Source organism: Peromyscus maniculatus, chromosome 13 (assembly GCF_049852395.1).
Source record: "Peromyscus maniculatus bairdii isolate BWxNUB_F1_BW_parent chromosome 13, HU_Pman_BW_mat_3.1, whole genome shotgun sequence".
NCBI classification, from domain to species: domain Eukaryota; kingdom Metazoa; phylum Chordata; class Mammalia; order Rodentia; family Cricetidae; genus Peromyscus; species Peromyscus maniculatus.
Window position 1 is genome coordinate 9796099 of NC_134864.1, and position 18237 is coordinate 9814335.

Sequence of the window (18237 nt, forward strand, 5' to 3'; positions counted from 1 at the left end):
CACACACACACACACACACACGCATGCTCGTGCACGAGCACATACAGATACACTTAACTTTCTCTTTGGACTTCCTTTTTGACATGCGTGCTATTTAGAAATATGTTTATTGTTCAGGTCTTCTGGCATTTTCCAACCATGTAATTTTTTTTTAAGCCTGTAGTGTAATTCCTCCATTATGGTGAAAACCCACAGCCTAACATGATTTCTATTGTTTTGCCTTTTCTAAGGTGTGCTAATTTATATCTCAGAATGTGGTCTACCGTAGTGGAGGCTGCAGGCCAGAGGCATGTGTATCTGGTGTGGCTGAGTGAGGCAGTCAATAAATGTCAGGAGGCCCAGTCGATTAATGCTCAATCCAGGAACAGTTGAATTACGGTTCAATTCCACTGTAATTTTCATGTGAGGTTTTCTTTTAATCTGGCTGGAAGCTGACCTGTGTTTCATATTGCTGTAACTCGAGATGTTCCCAGCCTTGGCGCACAGGTTCTTGTGGACATGTGTTTTCATTTTGCTTGGGTCTACACCTTGCTGTGACTCTCTGGTAGCCCGTGTGTAGTCATCTGGGGGAGCTACAGGCTCTTTTTCATAGTGTCCACAGCACTTCACAAACGCACCCATCCTGGGGAGGCAGAGTTTGCTCTTTTATCAATGATGTAGGTAGTAGGATAATTTGAAGCCTATCTGTCCTGGTGTTATGTCACCTTGATACAAGCTGGAGTTATCTGAAAGGAGGGAATCTCAACTGAGAAAATGCCTCCATAAGATCCAGGTGTAAGGCATTTTCTTAATTAGTGATTGGTGGGGGAGGGCTCAGGCCATTGTGGACTGTGCCACCCCTGGGCTGATGGTCCTGGGTTCTATAAAAAAGCAGGCTGAGCAAGCCATGGAGAGCAAGCTAGTAAGCAGCTCCCCTTCATGGCCTCTGCATCAGCTCCTGCCTTCAGGTTCCTGCCCTGCTTGAGTTCCTGTCCTGACATCCTTCAGTAATGGACTACAATGTGGAAGTATGAGCCAAATAAACCCTTTCCTCCCCGCCTTGCTTTGGCCATGGTGTTTCATCATAGCAATAGTAACCCTGATGAAGACACTATCCTTGCTCTTTTCATAGATGGCACTTCAGTGGTATGAGGAGAGACTTCATGCAAATGGGTGTGGCAGCCTGGCCAGTCAATTGTTGATGTCACATTGCTCCCTTCCAGACTTTGGCTTGCTTTGTCTAACTCAGCCCTCCCACCTACTGCCATTGTCTGTTCCTCTACCAGGATTGTACCTCCCGAGGCTTCTCCAGCAAGGCAGCCTTCCAGGGCCTTCATCTTCCCTGGCTGGAGGCGACCCTGCAGGCCTGAGTTCCCTGGTCCTTTCAGGTCTGATCTTTCTCTGAGCTCCTCAGAGTATTCTGTCCTACCAACATTTCCTCATCTTTAGAGAAATAATGGGACTTCACGGAGTCTGAAGAAACAGTGGGGTGCTGTCTGGGGTGAGTGTGGCATCTTAAAGATCTGGCTTCAGCCGGCCTTCTTGTCTTTGGGGTTGAGAAACAAGCAGCCGAATCCTGGATGTATTTGCAGCCCTGGCCCCCATGCAGGTGTGGTTTCCACAGCATCCTTCCACCACAGTGGGACCTCTGAAGACTTGATCCTCTGCCCAGCGCAGCATCATCCAGCCTGAGAAAAGCCATCTATGAGCAACAGGCCTGCTCAAGAGTCACTTGGGATTTGAGGGTAACTGAGAATCTGACTCTTGTTTTGAAATTTCTGTTGTTTTTGTTGGAGAGGAAGCAATAATGTCATCATCTCTATGGCCTGGGGGTGACCTTGGGCAGCTCTAGGACCCGAAAGGAGTCACTGTTCATGATTAACTATCACTCTCTGCTGCTGACTTACCTTTTACGCTTACATTACTACCTGGCGGCCCTTGGGGTTACCGGAACAGCCAGGTGAAGTTTGGCAGTGTGCATGGGGAAAGCATACTGGTAAGGTCAGCTGTCAACCCAGTGGCGGCATGACAGAGCATGCGGGAGCCCTGGCAGTCACCCCAGCTTCAGTTTCCCCCCTTTGTGTGGTTAGACCCAGGGCAGTGGGGAGGGAGCACTCTCCACTGGGGAGGGAGCACTCTCCACTGGGGAGGGAGCACTCTCCACTGGGGAGGGAGCACTCTCCACTGTTACAGCTGAGTCTCAGCTTCATCTAGTCCGAATTTCATTCACTCTGACTCAAAGAGTGATTTATAACTCCCGGGGCAAGAGAGCAGGGAAGAGGCTGGCGACTCCCTAAAAGGCAGTGTGGGTTCTGTTCTGGCGTGGCCAGGGGAGTGCAGGTTTCTTGGCCTGGCTGGCTGGAAGATAAAATGGTGACTAAGATGGAATTGACACCTTCTAGGGTCAAGGGTGGGTGGGTGGACACCTGAAGTTTCCAACAAACTTAGGGTGCATCTGCCTTTTCTTGGGGACAAAGCAGGCCACTTCTTCCACTCCAGGACTCAACAGGGCCCTCAAGCCATACATAGTCCACTAAAGCAGGCTAACAAACAAGCAAAGATGAGGTCCTATCCTCACGCTTTCCCTTCACTTGGACTAAGAGCCTTCATCAGGACCAGGATGCAGGGATGCTTTCCTCCTTGTCTGCTTCGAGCTTTGTCTTACACCTCAAGGATTTCAGCAGGTGATCATGTGATGGGCCCCATGTGTCTCCTTTCAGCTCTGTCCAAACTCCCACATACCTGAGGTGGCAAGGACCATGAAGATGGAGACCAACAACACACTTTTGTTAAGGGTGATAGAATGGAAACTCACACACATGACCAACACTGGAGTGCAGAGGGGCACAGTCAGATACCAAAGAAACTCATCTCACTCAGCACCTATAGCTCCTCCCATCACTTTTCTCCCTCTCCCCTCCCCTAAACCTCTCCAGCCTAGGAGCTGGGCCTTTTCCCTCCCCTCCCCTCCCCTCCCCTTCCCTCCCCTCCCCTCCCCTCCCCTCCCCTCCCCTCCCCCTCCCCTCCCCTCTCCTCCCCTTGGCTTTCTCTTGGCCTCCACATGCTCCTCTTTCTCTTCTCTTCACCGCCCACCCCATGGCCGGGTTCAGTCTGGACTCTTTCAGATGTTTGTGGCTACAATAGACCCTTCTCCTCAACCATCCCTAGGAGCTCATTTTCATTCAGGCACAACCCAAAGGTTTGGCTGCATGTGATTCTGCCTGGTGTGACACAATCAGCCTCACCCACATCACTAGCTACTCCCGTTCTCCCAAGCTGCCTCTCCTGTTCTCCTTCCTAGAGAGTGGGCTTCTCCCATGTCTCTACAGATGGGGCCTGGGTTCTGCAATCAGCGACACTCTGCCACTCCAAGGTAGAGCCACCTCTGTGTTCTCCAGCCTTGGTTTTCCTGCCCTGAGGCCCCACCTTACAAAGTTCCTTTGTGCCATCCCCCCTCCCCATGGTAAGCTCCTTCTTTTCCTCTGTGTCTTGGCTGGCCAGCAGAACGCTTTGCACAAACTCCCCAGTCTCGGCAAATATGTTTTCAATAGGTGGACTGACGAGCCCACCAAAAATTATAGCTCTTGTTTCATATTTATGTGGACATAAAACTTGATTCTAAAATTAGGGTGGAACTGAACTGTCATGGAACTGAACTGATGAATATTTATACATTAGTGTACAAAATATTAAGCATCGTTGTGACATTTTCATACATATGTATCAATGAACTGTGCTCACATCCGTCTCTCAGTACCCATTACCCTCTCTTGTGCATCCCATCTGCCTGCTCCACGCCGGAGTTCCCACTGGTTTCTCCACAGCTTTCGGAGGAAGCTCTTTCCCGATTCCCATTGTGTCTGCACTAACTTACGTTCCCTTGGGCAGTGTTAAAGGTTTTTTCCAGTGTGTCCTTCTCTGGCTTGGGCATAAGGGTGATAGCGGTTCAGATGATGAGGTTGGTGGTATTCCTTCCTTTCTCTTTTCCAAACTACTGTGAGCAGCATTGGTGTTGATTATTCTTGAAAGATCTGGTAGAATTGGCAGTAAATTTGTCTGTTTTGGGGCTTCTCTTTGCTGGAAACTTATTATTGCTTTATTCTCACTTCTCACAGCAGTTCTATTTAAGTTGTTTATTGTGGGGGTGGGGTGGGGGGAAGACCTCAAAATAGCAGTGCTGGTGACCATGTCATAAACAGAAGGATTTGGGCCCAGTAAACAGAAAGATTGTTGTTGGTCAATAGAGAGGCCTAAAGGCGGGTTTCTATTTACCAGGCGCCTCCCTTAAACCACAGGAACCTCTCATAATTCACCCCAAAGTCCAACTAGATGAAAGGGTGCGTAGTTCTCTGTCAATCAGGAAAGCCCGCATCAGCTCAAAGGTCCTGCCATGCTGACCGTCATATAAAATTTGTCTTGCTTTTTCTTCATTTTGCCCTTCTCTCTGTCCCTGGCCCCCAGACAGCCTTGGCGGTCTGATCCCCAACAAACCCATCTTTCTACCCACGGAATGGTCTAGGTCAGTGGTTCCACCACACCCTTGCTTGCAATGTCTTGATAACACTTATAAAATCCTGATTCAATTTGGGTATTTGAGTATATCATGTATGTTCAGAACTTCAAGGTTTTTGCTTTTTAAATATGCTTTGCAAATATTCTCTAATGACCCTCTGTTTCTCACTGGTATCTGCTATAAGGCCCCTGTTCAACTCAAATCTTTTAAATTGGGTCATATCCTTCTTTTGGCTGGTTTGGCTAAGGGCTGAATCCCACTTGTCATTTCAAAGAAGCCTCTCTTGCTTCATGGATTCTTTGTGATTTTTCCTCTGTCTTTCTTCCCTTAATCTCTTCCCTGACCCTTGTTACTTCTTTTTTTATACTGGCTCTGGGTTTGGCTTGCTCTTGTTTTCCAAGGCCTAGGATGTTCTTTCGCTTACAAGGTCTCTCTGTCTTTAGTGTGCTCATCGCGACTGTAAACTCACCCATCAGAACTGCCTTCGCTGTGTCCAGAGCTTATGGTCAGCCATGCTTCTGTTTTCAGGTGACTCCAGGAATCTTTAAATTCCATCCCTGACATTTTCAATGGCTCACTGGTCATCTGAGACCAAGTTGTTCAATGTCTGTGCATTTGTACAGCTTCTCTTGCTATTAGTTTCTAGTTTTATTCTATTACTATCTAGGAAGATACAAGAAGTTACTTTGATTTTTTTTTAATTTTATTTGTTAAGATTTGCTTTCTGGCCTAAACATGATTTATTTTTGTAGAAAGTTCCACGGGCTTCTTAGAAATATGTGTGCTTCTGAGATCTTGTATGGCACATCCTATGCATGTGAGTTATATGTGTTTGATCTATGGTGCAGTTTAAATCTGAAGTTTCTTTGTTTCAGTTTTGTCTGGATGACCTATTGATGATATTAGGGTATTGAATTGCCATGACTGAGTCTGGATCTCTCTGTCCCTTTGTGTCTCAGGATGCTCATTTTATAAAATTTGGGGTACCAACATTTGGTGCATATGTATTTGCAATCATGTTTCTTGACAGGTTATTCCCCTTTTTAATGTATGATGACCTTTTTTTTTTTTTAATCTATTCTGACTAAATCGGCCTGAAGTCTTTGTCAGGCCCACACGCTGCCGCTCCTGCTGCTTTAGTGTTTATTGGTCTGCTGTTTTCAACCCTTCACTTTCAGTCTGTGTATCTTTGCCAGGGAAGTGTGTTTCTTACAGCCAAGAATCAGCTGTTTCCTGTTTCAGTCAAATCAGTTAGTCTGAAGAGTCAGAACTTTAGGGGTCCCTGTGACTCCCTCATCTTTACCTCATTTGATCAAGGTCCCCCAAGTCCTGGCAGTAGAGTCAGGAAGATTTCCCCCAGCCCCCCGACCCCAAGTGCACTCTCCGTCATTGGTGCCTACTCAAGGAAGGTAGTGGGGACGAAACTTGCACCTGAGCACAAAGATCCCTGGCTTTTAGGAGTTAGGAGTGACAGGGATGCAGTTGGGCACCATGCTTAAGTTCTGGGAGCAATTCTCCAAAGCAGTTGATCAAACTAGGATGATCAGAACTGTAGAATTGTAGAACTGTAGCCCTGGGATCCACGTACAGGAAAGGGGAGTGTATTTTAATTCCTGGGAGGAAATGGAACTCCTGAGAAGTCAAGAGGTGTCTCCTGTCAGCAAGAAACTGTGCCATGCACACACCCAGCACCAGTGACATCATCAGCTGTGGATTCAACTACTCAACCCACCCCTGGTTAAACCAGGAACCCACTCTCTTGTCCTGAAAGCTACTCATCTGGCCAGGTTGAGATCCATGTGAGGCTACTGCACACAGAAAATCAGCAAGCCTCAAGCTCATACTCTACCCAGGATTCTACCAATTAATCCAAAAAAAAAAAAAAAGATGCCATTCAGACAAAACAGTCCAGGGTGGGTCGAAGTCCCACCTACAAAGATGACAATGAAACTTGGACAAGATGAATATGTGTGTCACATGTCTGTGTGGAAGCAAAGACGCAAAGACAGACCAGATATAAGTCCTTAGGGTTCCATTCAGCATGGCCTTATCTTTCCTGGGTACCCAGGATCAGCTCAGTGCAGCCAGCCACAGTGACTGATGGCCCAGCTAGCAGGCTATCCCAAACCCAATGACTTAAAATGACAACTGGTCACCCAGTTGGGTGGTTTATGGGAGTCTTGTATTGCTGCTGCAGGGGAGAGTTATCTAAAGGCTCACCTGGCCTGGGTTACACTCAATGCGACTTGCAGTTGGAGCTGGCTGTCATCTGGGAGTTGATCTAAGGGTGAGGAGTGAGCCTCCTTGGCCTCTCAAGGCTTTTAGCAGTCAGCTGAGAGGGAACAATGCCAAGAGCCAGTGTTCTATGGAACAGAAGTGGAAGCTGCCCAGTCAGAAACGGCCACAATACCCCTATTGCCCTGCACAGTGAAACAGCCCTAGGGTTAGTCCCAGTTCAAGGTAAGAGGAAATACATTCTATACCTTGACTGGGATAAGGTCAAGGAAAGAGCTAAAAAGTGACCTGAAAGTATAAGCTAAGATAAACTCTTTCCTTAACTAAGTTATTTTGGTTATGGTGTTTATCCTAACAGAAGCAAACTAAAACATTTCCCAAATAGTGTCATCTACTGGGAGCCATGCTTTCAACATGAGCTTGAGGGGGACATTACATACTCAGATCCTAATCTTCTGTCACAGGCTTCAGGGGGAAGCATGGCGGCATGTGGGCAGACATGGTGCTGGAGAGGTAGCTGAGAATTCTACATCTGGATCTACAGGCAACAGGAAATGACCTGTCTACCACACTGGGCATAGCTTGAACATATGAGACCGTCAAGCCCGCCCCCACAGTGACATACTTACTCCAGCAAGGCCACACCCACTCCAACAGAGCCACACCTCCTAATAGTGCTACTTCCTATGGGTTAAGCATTTAAACACATGAAGTTATGGGGGCCATGCCTATTCAAAACACCACAGGGAGTGTGATTACAGGTGACTTAATCCAAGCAAATTTAAACACAGTATAAATCCAAGAAAAAAGTTTCCTGGTGTAATACATCCACTGGTACACAAAGGAGCATAATTAATCAGGGTACATGTCATTTCTTCCAAGAAGATGTTTTCTGGAGATAGGCTGTCTGTACTAGTTTAAGGGTCTGAGGAAGGCTCTGGCCTGGTCTTGATCATACAGACAGTGTAGAGGTCATTTTGGGCTATCAGCCATCTCTTGTCTTGCTTGTGGAAGCTTGGGGGAGCCTCTGGCTATACAGATAATGTTAGGGTCATTTAGACTATTAGGTATCTCTGGTCCTGGTTATGGGAAGCTTGGGGAGCCCCTGGCTGTAAGGATTACTTAGATTACTAGCCACCTCTGGTCCTGGTTTTATGAGTTTGAATGGCCTAGCCCAAGAGATAACATAGACCACCAGACTATTAATCACTTCTAATTCCCAGCTTTCTGGATGGAAGAACAAGTTTTGCATCTTTCCCATCGGAGAGACAATGCTGTGTGGTGCTCCATACCCCTGGTTTCTCTGGGGGTCTGTGGGCACAAGGACCTTCATGCTGTTCTCCGAACAGGTCTTTATGTGGTTTGGGTACCAGAGTAAAACAAGCTGGGCAATGCTCCTTTTGTTTCTATTTTGTGGAATAATTTGAGGAGTATTGACATTAACTTTTCTCTGAAAGTCTGGTAGAATTATGTCTAAAACCATCTGGCCCTGGACTTTTTATGTTTGGGAGACTTTACATCACTGCTTCTATTTCCCTAGCATTCATAGGTCTGTTTAAATTGCTTACCTGGTCTTGATTTAACTTTGGTGAGTGGTACGTATTGAGATAATTATCCATTTCTTTTATGTTTTCCAATTTGGTAGAGTACAGGTTTAGTATGACCCTATGATTCTCTGAATTTCCTCTGTGTCTGTTGTTATGTCCTTTCCATTTCTGATTTTGTTAATTTGAATATTATCTCTCCACCTTTTAGTTCATTTGGATAAGGGCTTATTAATTTTGTTGATTTTTCTCAAGAAACAATTCTGTTTCATAGATTCTTTGTAATTTTTTTTGTTTTTATTTGATTAATTTCAGGCTTGAGTTTGATTCTTTCTTGCCATCTGCTCCTTTTGAGTGTGATTTCTTCTTGTTCTAAAGCTTTTAGGTGTGCCAGTATCCAGTCTCTCCAGTTTTTTTTTATGTAGTTGCTTAGTGCTGTGAACTTGCTTCTTAGCACTGGCTTCGTTAAGTACCATAAGTTTGGGTATGTTGTGTATTCATTTTCTTTTAGTTCTGGACAGTCTTTAATTTCTGTCTTGACTCATTTTCATTCAGTAGGAGTTGTTCAGTTTCCATGAGTTTGTAGGCTTTCTGTTGTTTCTGTTGTTGAAATCCAGCTTTACTCCATGGTGGTCAGAAAGGATGCAGAGTAAGTACTATCTCAATTTTCCTCTATCTGTTGAGATTTGCTTTGTGTCCAAGTATGTGGTCAATTTTGGAGAAAGTTCAATAAGGTACTGAGAAGAAGCAATATTCTTTTGGGTTTGGTTGAAATGTTCTGTAAATATTTGTTAGATCTATTTTGTTTATAGCATTAGATAGCTCCAGCACTTCTCAATTATTTGTCTGGATGACCTGTATATCAGTGAGAGTGAGGTATCAAAGTCTCCCCCTATCAGTGTGTGAGGATCAACACGTGATTTAAGCTGTGTGGTGTTTCTTTTAGGAACTTTGGTGCTGTTGTTGTGTTTGGTGCATAGATGTTAAGAACTGAACTGTCCTCTTGGTGGGCTTTTCCTTTAATGAGTATGTAGCATCCTTACCTGTCTCTTTTGATTAGTTTTGGTTTGAAATCATTTTGTTAAATATTAAAATGGCTGCATTCACTTGCTTCTTAGGTCCATTTGCTTGGAACATCTGTTTCCATCCTTTACCCCTAAGTGATGTCTATCCTTGATGTTAAAGTGTGTTTCTTGGATGCAACAGAAGGATGGATCCTGTTTTCACACCCATTCTGTTAATCTATGTCTTTTTATTAGGAGATTAGGACCATTGATATTAAGAGACATTGATGACCAGTGATTATTGTTTTTCTGTTATTTTGTTTATTGTTGTTGTTGTTGGTGGTGGTGGTAGTGGTGATGGTGTGTGTGTGTGTGTGTGTGTGTGTGTGTGTGTGTGTGTGTGTGTATAAGCATGCATGTATGTTTTCCATTTTTTCATTTTGCCTGGGATTATTTACTCTCTGTGTTTTCCTGGGTGTGGTTAACCTCTTCAGGTTTGAGTTTTCCTTCTAGTACCTTCTTTAGATCTGGATCTGTAGACAGATACTACTTAAATTTGGTATAATCATGGAATGTCTTATTTTCTCCACCTATGGTAATTGAAAGTTTTGCTGGGTATGGTAGTCTGGGCTGGCATCTGTGGTCTCTTAGTAGCTACAGCACATCTGTCCAGCCCCTTCTGGCTTCTAGAGTCTCCATTGAGAAGTCAGGTGTAATTCTAATAGGTCTGCCCTTATATGTTACTTGGTCTTTTTCTCTTGCAACTTTTAATATCCTTTCTTTGTTTTGAACATTTAGCATTTTGGTTATTATATGCCATGGTGACTTTCTTTTCTAGTCCAGTATATTTGGTGTTCTGTAAGCTTCTTGCACCTTGATAGGCATCTCCTTCTTTAGGTTAGGAAATTTTTCTTCTATGATTTTGTTAAAATATTTTCTGTCTTTGACCTGTGATTTTTTTCTTTCCTGTGTTTCTACTGCTTTTACATTTGGTCTTTTTACACTGTCCCCGAATTCCTGGATGTTTTGTGCCAGGAGTTTTAAGATTTAACATTTTCTTTGATGGATGTATCCATTTATTCTCTGATGTCTTCAATGCCTGTGGTTCTCTCTTCCATCTCTTGTGTTCTGTTGGTAAGACTTGCCTCTGGTTCCTGCTTGAGTTCCTAATTTTTTCATTTCCAGATTTTCCTCAATCTGGGTTTTCTTTATTGATTCCATTTCTACTTTCAGGTCCTGAATGGTTTTATTCATTTCCTTCCACCGTTTGTGTTTTCATGGATTTCTTTAAGGGATTTACCCGTTTTCTCCTTAAGAACACCTATCATATTTGTAAAAGCTGTTTTACGGTCTTGGTCTTGTCTTTCAGCTATGTTGGAATACTCGGGGCCTCCCGTGGTAGGGTTGGTTGTTGGGCTCTGGTGGAGACATACCGTCCTGACTGCCATTGATTGTGTTTCCACACTGGCATCTAGGGATATGTTTTTATGCTTCCCAATCTCGGCTTGGGAAGATTATAATTCTAGGTCCTGATGATGCCTGGTCTTGTCTTTGTTGGGTAGGCATTTTGTTCCTTGGTTTCTGTTTCCTCTCTGGTTCTTAGGAGAGCAAGGTGGCTGTGAGCTGTCTTGTAGGAAATTCTTCTGGGATCCTGATAGGTGAGGGCACTGTGGATTCCAGGTAAAATGTATTGTTAGGCATTGGGAGCTGACATTTAGGAATGGTGATGGGCTGGGAAGGGGTAGTGAAGGAGGACGCAGGAGGGAGGACAGCAGGGTGTTCCACTAGGACCTGCTCCGTCCCTGGGAATGAGGACAGAGTGAGGAGGGATCACAGCAGAAGGTCTGCTACAGAGCTGGGATGAGACTGGGGGATTGGACTTGGGGGAGCGGAGGGAGAGGGAAAAAGTAGTCAGCCTACTTGCTTCCCTGGTCAGAGTGGCCTGTGGGTTCCCAGGGAGTGTGTACTGGTGCTGGGGACTGGGGGAAGCAATGGGTGGGGGAGGAAGTTTGGAGGGGAAGGTCTGTGTGATGCCCTGGAGATGGGGGCAGGAGAAGAAGCAGATGAAACTGAGGGATTGGATTTGGAGGAGCAGAAGGAGAGGAGAAGACCTGCAGTTAGCCTGCCTGCTTCCCTGAACAGAGTTGCCCTCTCAGACGTTTGGGCCGTACTTAGGAAAAGTAACCAAGGCTGTCGTCTTTGGACAATATATATTCTGTCACCCTGGCCATGGCAAGCCACACCAGACAACCCATGTGGTCCAGCAGCTTGGACAATGGGTAGGAAGGAGTCCTGTCAAGAGGGACAAACCATATCCACATCCCCAGTCAGGCTGGTAGCTGTGTTATATAAAGGGAAAGTCAAAGCTAAGGTGAGGAGACCCATGGGGTTTGGGACCTAAGGTGAGGAGACCCATGAGGTTCGGGACTCTTCTCAGCTGCTTGTTCTCTCCAGGACTCTGGAGATGCTAATCTAAAGTGAGACTAGAACTACTTGGAGATCCTTCTAATTCCATCTGACTCTGCGGACTTAAGGCTCATGCAGACAGTCATACTCTTTGGACATCTTGCCAAGAAGGAGCTTCCAAGCCGCCAATGTGAAGGGAAACTGAAGAAAGCCATGGATCTTTCCATAAAGCTGTTGCTAAGGGTAAGAGACATACTGGCGAAGCCTGGGGTGTGCACAAGAGTGGGTGCCTTCCGTGTCTGTCACAGGGAAGGGAGAAGGGTAAGGTGGACCAGAGTGGGGGTCACGCGCCTTGGGCTAATGTGCAAAGCAGGAGCAGGAGCTGGGCCGTGGACTGTGAGGCGTTAACAGTTTCCTCAGCCGCCGCAGGGGATGGAGGAGCCTGGAGCCCAGGCCCCGGCAGATGAATGGCCTGGTGTGGTGTTAAGTCCTGGATTTAACAGCTTGATTAATGGGCCGGAGGAGAGCAGCTTGGCTAATGAAGTGTGCAGCTGGTTGCTAGAGGGTCACCACTGTTAAGGCAACAATGGCCATCCAGACCCACCCACAGGAGTCCCCTCCTCTGTGTGAGCTCAGGGAAGCCACTTGCTGAGAACTCACCCAGGACGACATAAGCAAAAACCCAGGGTGTGCGGGGTGGGGTGGGGGGTGGGGGTGTCAGACTTCCAGAAACTCACAGCCCAGGGAGCCCATGCCTAAAACTGCTGTAAACATGCCTCAAAGTTCACAGGTGCTTGTCCAAAGATGTAAGAAAATACCAGGGATTCAGGCCTAGGGGCAGGAAGAGAAGCTCCTGTCAGTTAGACAATGGACTTCTGGGAGATTTGTGCCATTGAGCTAAGAACTCTGTAAGCCTCCTGCTTCCTTCTCTATGCATTCATTAATTTCACAGTCCACAGGCTCTCCAGACTCTCAGGTCTAACTCAAGCATCTTGGCCTCTCCATGCCACGACTCACAGCCCACAGGTCTCTGGAACGTCACTGTTGTCACGTGATCCTCCTTTCTGCCACCACGCTACTTCAGACTGTGGTCTCCAGTGAACCCAATGACTGGTTCCTGGGCTTCCCCCACTCCCCCAGCTCCTCACTGCCATGCCGTTGTCTCAGCCTCTGCCTGGAGACTCTCCATGGCTCCTGATGGCTCCCCGGCCTTCTGAGTCCCACTGTCTGCCATCACTGGTCTGCTGGTCCCGTCTGATCCTCCCACACAGTGCCCAGCTCCTGACGCGCAGCTGCCTCAGGAGCACAGACACAGCCTCAGGCCTCCTTCATCTACCTTCTGTCTGCTTCTCAATTCTCTTCACACACCACCTCTTCCCGGACTACCCATCAGGTACTCAGACCTGGGATGAATCGTCATTAAATTTGCCAAGAAAGAGATGGGCATCAGCAAGTGCTCCTAGGCAGCAGCCTCGAGGTAGGGGACCAGCGCAAACCCAGCAGCTTAGCTCTTTATGTTCTGAGCTAGCTTAGGGATCAGGCTGCGTGGTCTAGTTGGAGAGGGGCCCACTTATGAGCTCCCTAAGGAGTAGGGGAGACTACTTTGCTCCCCGTATTTTAGCTGAGCTGAGGCCGTGATGATGAAGATGACGACAGCTTCCCAGGTCCAGAGCATCTCTGAGTTGTCTTGTGTCCTCACTACAGTATGCATCCCTGTGGAAAGAGGACAGTATAGGACTCATCATCACAGCCAGTCCGAGTCTCAGGGATGACAGTAGTCTGTGCCAGCTGTGTGTAGCTAGCACTCCATAGGGGCCCTACAGGCAGAGGCCAGAGCCATGTCCACATGGTGGCCCTGTTGGCTTGCACAGAGTGGGATGTGTGGGATGAAGGGCCGGACTCTGAGAAATCATGATGGGTCTTGTTCAAACCCATGCTTAACTTTAGACCAGTGTCTTAAAAGTTAATCTATAAAGTTGCTCCTCTGCTGTGAGAACCTCTGAGCTGCTGTAGAGGCCATCAAAAGATGCTGAGCGGTGAGTCAAAAGGCCATGTGCCATCTCATTTCTGCCCATTCATGGCTCCTAACTTCATCTTCCTGCACCTCAGGCTCTCCACTTATAGACAAGGAATGTTCATTGTAGGCTCTTCCCGACACTGGACATTTTTCGTGTTCATCCTACACTGAAGACTTTGGTGGAATAGCCCTCCTGAACCTCCTAGAATGGGACAGCCCAAGATCGTGGCCAGAGCGGCTGATAGTGGGTATGATAACCTTGTCTCTGGAAGATAGGATCTGGGTTCTTGTGGTAAAATATTGTGCTGATGTGTAGCTTGTCAAGCATTTTACATCTTAAAATGGAGTATGGCCTAAGGGCGGGGGCTTCTTTGTCTGCCTATGGGTTAAAGCCAGCGGAAGGATATTGTAAACAGAGAAGCAATCCGTATGAGTGCAGAGCTGAGGCATAAGGCATCGGCTAGCAGTCTTCCACGCATGAGGTGTTTTTCCCACTTCTGGCTACAGCCCCAGGCTCTCTCCAGCAGTCTCAGGCCATGGTTCTGCTTTTACCACATGAACATCTGCCGGGAAGTAAAGCAACAGTTACCAGTCACCCACATGTCACACCGTAAATCTACACGATGACTCTATGAGGCACAAGAGTCCAGCAGCTTTATGAGGTGCCACCTCTGTGATTAATGGAGTCAGGAGGCTGTGCAGGCGGGAATGAGGGAGACACAAGAAAGCATTGGCATGAGTGCATAGGTACACATGTATAAACAGAGCCAGACATCCATACACATTGACACATACACAGACACACACGCATAGGCACTCACATATATGTGTATGTGCACATATGCCTACATATATGTATGCATAAACACTCAAACTCATACATCTACACATATACAGACACATACATATTCATAAACATGCATATATATACGATCATAGTCTATACACATTCATTTGTGTACTCAACACACATATATGCATGCACACATTTACACACGCATGCACATAAGCGCACACAGGATTCCAGCCCTTACCACATTATCCCAGGGACAGTCACTGCACGTCCATTCAGAATTCACTTTATGGACTATGGCTACCCAAAGATGGAATATAAAATTTTATATTTGAAAGGTGTCAGTGGAAATCCAAACATTCGCCTTTGTCGAGATAATGTTCCTGTGGCATGCAGCGTCTTCTGTTGGAGTTTTATTTGTAGCGTTGGTCATTAATTAAATGGACCCAGAAAGACCTCACTAGAAACAGGGAACTGGGTGACTTAGGGAGCAGCGGCCAGCCAGAGCCTCACTGCCACTGTTGCGTGACACCGTTGTCAGGTTTAATAGTCACAGCTACCTTCTGAACAGGGCATTGTCTGGTACATTTTCCAAGTGCAGAAAATGAGGTTTCAAGCGTGCCTGAGTTCACAGAAATGAACAGTGGCAGGGCTGTGAGCCAAACCACGCTGGCGGGTGCCAACGTCTGCTTGGTCTAATGTGCCCCGCTGTGGGTAGCATGCACCCGTGAAACTGAGAGCGGAGCGTGGCTCTGTGCCCAGCAGATCCCTTCAAAACCTAAGCAGGATTTGCTGAGAATCTCCGCTGTCGTGAGTAGGTACAGCTCGGATAGTTTCCCCTTGGTAACTTAAATTTTGCCCAGAGGTGCACCCACTCCGAGGTGTGGGTTCAGATCCTCCGATCTTCCATAGCGTGTGGCAAAGAATAGGAACCTTTAGCTTGAGATCTTCCCCAGAGTGTTCACCAGAGCACCGTTGGTGCTTGTTCAAAGGATGCTGAGGTGAGGCTCATGACTGAGCAGGTGGGTGCAGAGCTGTCAAGTTCGAGGTTACATGGAATGAACCAGTGTGTGCGCGAAGGTTCTCACTTTGTCTAAGAGTGTGGAGGTGAGGAACTGCTCACAGTGTCTAGCAGGCCCGCAGCTGGCCAGCCCCTTCCCCTGGCACACACATGCACATGTGCATAAACACACACAGGACTCCAGCCCTTACCACATTATCCCAGGGACTGTCACTGCACGTCCATTCAGAATTTACTTCATGGACTATGGCTACCCAGTGATGGACTATTCGGGCCAAGCGCAGAAGCCATGGTCCATGAGAGGGGCTGGTTAGAGGAAGGAGGTGGCATTTGTCTGATGCGGGAGGGAGTCTGAGGGAGGGGACCGTAAGCCAGTCCACTAGTCAGTAAGGAGGCTCTGCTGTAGCAAATACGGCGGGAGTGGGGGGGTGGGGGTGGAGGGGGGGTGAAGGGGAGATGAGTGGAAGACAACAGGAAAAAGTGAGGGAGGAGGAAAAAGCTGAGGCTGACTGCTGGGGAGCTCACAGGAGTGAAACACAGAATTACTGTTGAAGAAAGAAAAAAAGGAGGGGGAAATATTGTCATAGAGAGCAAGGAGAGAATCGCTCGAAATTGAAAAACTAGACTACTCCACTTAGAAGTAGAGTTTGAAGAATACTGAAACATGGATCTTAGGTCTCAAACCCGGGACAAACAGCTGAGGTGCCTACTTAACATATCAAAGCTGATGCTGGCTGCCAGGTTCTCCCAGCCTCCCTCAGTCCCTACCTGTTACAGGGTATGGCTGCCATCTGCCCCCTACCCTAAACTTCTCCAGCCCAGGGCTGGGCAGCCCTTTCCACAATTGCCCTTGCCTGTCTAAGCCAGGCATTTTGCTATACAGGTCCTTTTTGGTCCTCTTGGCCTACCTTACCTTCCCAGCCTCTTGGTCTGACACCCCCCCCCCCCCCTTCTTCACTTCTCCACACTGGGCTCAGGACTCTCCCAGATGTCTCTCTCTGCCTCTGGCCATGCTTTCTCCTTCACATACAATAAACTTTCTCCTCCACCAAATCTAGGAGCAGTCATGTCCTTCCTTTTTATTTCTTTTTTTTCCCATTCATCTGTTACTGAAACCCAGGACCAATCATGTCCTTTCCTTTTTGCTTTCTTTTTCTTTCTTTCTTTCTTTCTTTCTTTCTTTCTTTCTTTCTTTCTTTCTTTCTTTCTTTCTTTCTTTCTTTCTTTCTTTCTTTCTTCCTTCCTTCCTTCCTTCCTTCCTTCCTTCCTTCCTTCCTGTCTTTCTTTCTTTCTTTCTTTCTTTCTTTCTTTCTTTCTTTCTTTCTTTCTTTCTTTCTTTCTTCCTTCCTTCCTTCCTTCCTTCCTTCCTGTCTTTCTTTCTTTCTTTCTTTCTTTCTTTCTTTCTTTCTTTCTTTCTTTCTTTCTTTCTTTCTTTCTTTCTTTCTCTCTTTCTCTCTCTCTCTCTCTCTCTCTCTCTCTCTCTCTCTCTCTCTCTCTTTCTCTCTCTCTCTCTCTCTCCATTCCATGGTTCTTCTGTTTTGCCTATGTTCAGAGAAGTTGCCACCCCAGCGCAGCACAGTAGCGGGGACTGCGGGAGATGAGGACATGGAGGGAGGGAGTGCACACCAGGCTGGCAGTGCAGGCCTGTGGGCTGTATGGGAGGCTGAGGTAGGGGGATTGCAAGTTCAAGGCCAGTCTGGGCTAAACTTCGTGAGGCCTTATCTCAAAATGAAAAGTAAAAAGAGGCTGAGGATACAGCTCAGTGGTAGAGTGGCATTGGCAAGATTCTGGGCAGCAAAATGAGAACTTCCAGTGAGCAATGAAGGGCTGAGGTGGCATCCAGCAGACATCTCACAGACAGCATATGCTTCTTCCTACAAATGGGAGGGAGTCTGGCACCCTGCTTATCATCCAGTGTCCCTGAAGCGTCAACCTCTGGCAGATTTGAATCCCCTCCGTAGTCTGAATGAACTCGATGGCACCTTGTGGCTAGCAGAGCCATGCGGTTCCAGTGTGGTATTTCCACTATTTTCCTGGGGGAGGCGAAGTGCAAGGTTGAAGAGAAAGAACAGAAGTTTTTTGGTAAAGGCGAGCACCAGTGGCAGGTGACAGCCAACAGGTTCCGGGGCTCTTGGAGAAGACAAGGCTGAGGAGGAGCTGTTTTTCACAGAGCTCTGTGGGTGATGGGGCTCGTGGAGCAGGTACCACATAGCTTAGAACCAACGTCTCTTTGGAAGATTCAAATATGTGGACAAGGCAAAGACAGCTCCTCCACTTCATTGAGCTGAAGCTGTGAAAACAGGTCTGGGTGGATGCTCCCTGCCCACCCCCATTGTTATGTAGGTTTCGTTATGGGCTTGCATAAGAACTATTGAAACACAGTCTGAGTGGTTTCTTTTTTTCCTGTTGTTATTTATATTGGTTTTATTACAGGGGCGTGCATAAGAACTATTGAAAAGATTTCTATGACTTTTAAGAAAGGGAGGACAGGGCATTGCTGGATAGCAATGACAATGTGCCTTTTCCTCACGTGGACCCATCTAGGTTTCACACTGGAGAACCCTCAAACCTTCATTAAAAACAAATAAACAAACAAACAAACAAACAAACAAAAACTGACTGCAGGGCTGGAGAGATGACACAGTGGTTAAAAGCACCAGCTGCTCTTCCAGAGGACTGGGGTTTAATTCCCAGCAACCATAGGGTGCCTCACAATTGTCCCAAC

The 18237-nt window shown here is 46.8% G+C and overlaps 1 long non-coding RNA gene across 1 annotated transcript; it reads left to right on the forward strand.

The window, feature by feature from the left end:
- The first annotated feature begins 1209 nt into the window (after nt 1–1209).
- LOC121821993 (uncharacterized) lies at nt 1210–14964 on the forward strand. Its single transcript, XR_013043982.1, has 3 exons — nt 1210–1724; nt 11730–11924; nt 12111–14964. It is a non-coding gene; the product is annotated as an uncharacterized LOC121821993 (long non-coding RNA).
- The last annotated feature ends 3273 nt before the right edge of the window (nt 14965–18237 follow it).